Source organism: Tachyglossus aculeatus, chromosome 17, assembly GCF_015852505.1.
Source record: "Tachyglossus aculeatus isolate mTacAcu1 chromosome 17, mTacAcu1.pri, whole genome shotgun sequence".
NCBI lineage: Eukaryota > Metazoa > Chordata > Mammalia > Monotremata > Tachyglossidae > Tachyglossus > Tachyglossus aculeatus.
In genome coordinates this window covers 19,937,337-19,940,713 of record NC_052082.1, presented here as the reverse complement: position 1 = coordinate 19,940,713, position 3,377 = coordinate 19,937,337, and the positions used below count along the sequence as shown (strand labels likewise).

At 38.6% G+C, this 3,377-nt stretch overlaps 1 non-coding gene across 1 annotated transcript; it reads left to right on the top strand.

Moving 5' to 3' along the window:
* The first annotated feature begins 2,482 nt into the window (after window positions 1-2,482).
* On the top strand, window positions 2,483-2,620 carry LOC119939811. Its single transcript, XR_005454774.1, has one exon. It is a non-coding gene; the product is annotated as a small nucleolar RNA SNORA7 (small nucleolar RNA).
* Window positions 2,621-3,377: the final 757 nt, after the last annotated feature.

Below are 3,377 nucleotides of genomic sequence, written 5' to 3'. Positions count from 1 at the left end.
ACAAAAGAATTAAGAAGAAGATATGGAAGAAGTGCACTAGAAGGAAGTGTTGATAGGAATAGGTAAGTCATGGTTACTAGTGCCTATGAGAAACAGCGGCAGACTGAAAACTCTGAGAATGAGAGGCATGGCCCATTGCATAATAATAAATAATAATAATAATAATAATAATAATAATAATGGCATTTATTAAGCACTTACTATGTGCGAAGCACTGTTCTAAGTGTTTGGGAGGTTACAAGGTGATCAGGTTGTCCCACAGGGGACTCAGAATCTTAATCCCCATTTTACCAATGAGGTAACTGAGACCCAGAGAAGTTAAATGACTTGCACAGACTGTGAGCCCTGCGTGGGACAACCTGATCACCTTGTAACCTCCCCAGTGCTTAGAACAGTGCTTTGCACACAGTAAGTGCTTAATAAATGCCATTATTATCATTATTATTATTATTATTATTTATTATGCAATGGGCCATGCTTGCCCACTTTACTAGTTTCCCCTGACTAATCTCATGCTTTGCTCTTGACTTTCTCACATTCCATCCCTTCTTCACACTGAAAACCCCTCTCACTTACTGTCTGCTAGGCCACTGCTCCCTCCATCTTGAAAGCCCTCCAGTACTCCTACCTCCTCCAGGAATAATTCCCTAATTTTATTCCACCAAGCAAGATCAGGGCATCCCAACTGCTACCCTTAACAGTCAAATACGGTATAACCAGCCGTCCTTTTATTTACTCATTCATCCAGTTATGTAGGCTCTAAGCCCCATGTGGTACTGGGACTATGTCCAACCTAATGATCTTGTATCTACCCAGCCTTAGAGAAGCAGTGTGGCTAGAGAAGCAGTGTGGCTCAGTGGAAAAAGCATGGGCTTGGGAGTCAGAAGTCATGGGTTCTAATCCTGGCTCCCCCACATGTCTGCTCTGCGATCTTGGGCAAGTCACTTATCTTCTCTAGGCCTCATTTACCTCATCTGTAAAATGGGGATTAAGACTGTGAACCCCACATGGGACGTGTACCCTCAGTGCTTAGAACAGTGCTTTGCACATAGTAAGCACTTAACAAATGCCATCATTATTTAGTTCAGTGCTTCACACATAGCTACCCCATAAAAATTACCACAATTATTATTAGTAGTAGTATTAGTAGTCCTATGTTCTTGCTTCAATCACTTACACCCTAGTTCTTCCGTGTCCTCTCACTACTTTAAAATAATTTTTGTCTACCTGTCTCCCTCATTAAATTGCTTATTGTGTATTTTACTCATATTGTACTTTCCTCAGTGATTCGAACAATGCTCAGCATTGACTTTTAGTACATACTATCTGACACCGATGTTGTTGAAGATAAGGATGATGATACAACAACAAATTCGAAGTGGGAAAGACAATCTACTTGAAGTGGTAGAGACTTATAAGCAAAAAATCAGAGGCCCATCCTTATAATAACAAAATAACAATAACTGTGGTATTTGTTTAGAACTTTCCATAACCATATGTCAAGCACATAAGTGGTAGTGGGAAATATTTACTATGTTACTGAACTTCAAGATAGGAGAGCTAGAGAAAAGATCCAGTATGGTGTAAGGTAGTTACACACATTCCCTAAGACAGAGAAAAAGGTTATTTTAAAGAAATAGGTTCAGAAAAAAAGAATACTTAAGTAATGTAGGAAATCTAGCAAGTAGGAGAGTGTATGTTACCCTAGATCAGCGTGTATGTATGCTGAAATGTGTAGAAGTGACAAAATGTAAAATGAGAAAAAATAGGCTTCTCAACCCACTCTTTAGAAAAAGTCAAAGAAATTTTGAACATTAGAATGGCAGTAAAAATTAGGAAAGATGTGTAGAGATTATTCAATTTTATGATAGGGAGGAAGGAAGAAGAGGGAAGAGAATGGAATTAATAGGATAAGAGATTTGAATATCAGAAAGTCAAAGAATGACAAGAAATTCTGAAGAAGGATTAAGAAGATGGTGAAAGGGAAGAATGAGTCCAGGACTTCAGAGAAAGTAAGAACTTTGCCTTATTGAAGAGGAATGCTGATAACAATCAGAGATAGGGTAAATGTGGAAATTATATATTGTAAATTGTTCATATATATTAATATCTGTACCTCCTCTAGACTGTAAATTTGTGTTAGGCAGGGAACATACCTGCTAATTCTGTGGTACTATTCCATCCCAAGCTCTTAGAATAGTGTTCTTTCAAAGTGCACAAAAAACACCATTAATTTATTACAGTGCTCTGCACATGGTAAGTGCTCAATAAATATGACTGACTGAATGAATTTATTGATTGATTGTAGGTATTTTTACAAACCATTTCCAAATTAATTGCATACAAAACAAATTAACTTCAACAGCTCAGCATACTTTTCTGACATATTTTCCAATGTTCTAAAGAAGATTTCAGGTAACAGAAAAATTAAAATTATATGGTTTGTGTGTTTGGGTATTTGCATCTCCTTGTTTCCCCCGTTTCCCTATCAGAGTTGCACCTGGAGAGTTTCCAGTACTCTACCAGTCTCGACTACGGGAGGAAGAGTCAGGCAGAGGCATATCCATTCCTTTCCTAGTTTGGCCAGTGGCTAGCAAGTGGAAGATAATCTGCTACAAGTCGAAACTCAACTTTGCTGGGCAGCAGTGGCATCAGAGAGAATCGAGGGCAGTGACTCAAGTTTACTGCGTGGAAGGTGGCAATGGAAAACCTCTTTGGTATTTTTACCAGGAAAACTCTATGGATACACTACCAGCAGCTGGAGGTGTCCATGGCATCACTATGGTTCATATATGACTCGACGGCATACGACAACTTTCTTCCACTTGATTCTAGAGTCTTAGATGACAGGGACCACACCTTTTCTTTCTATTGTGCGCTACTATTTCATGCATGCCTTGTACTGTGCTGCCTAAGCAGCACTGATGATAAGGAAACTAGTTCATCATTTTTCTGAATGTTTCATATCTTATTACAACTTGTATCTGTTCTTGCATTAAGGAATTTATTAGAGTTTCAATATTGCAACTTCGACAAATATTGTAGCACTTTTGGAAGTTTTATAAAATATGAGATATTTCAGCCATCCCCCTTGTCCTGTTAGAGTTTGATCATGTCATTCTCCTTTGGGTAGCTCTGGTCTAAGGGTAAGGGGAGACGCACTTTTTCTTTCTCGACTACTTCGGGCATCTCGTTTCTTAGACTCTTCCATAGCCACTGTTACCCTAGAGCAGAGAAGGGGTCATTAGTATCTAAAAAGACCTCGACTGTACCATTTTCTCTGTATGAGGGAACTCTGTAGTTTTCTGACATACTTTCTGATGCTCTAAAGAAGATTTCAGGTAAAAGAAAAATTAAGAGGCCTCTTCGAATAAAGT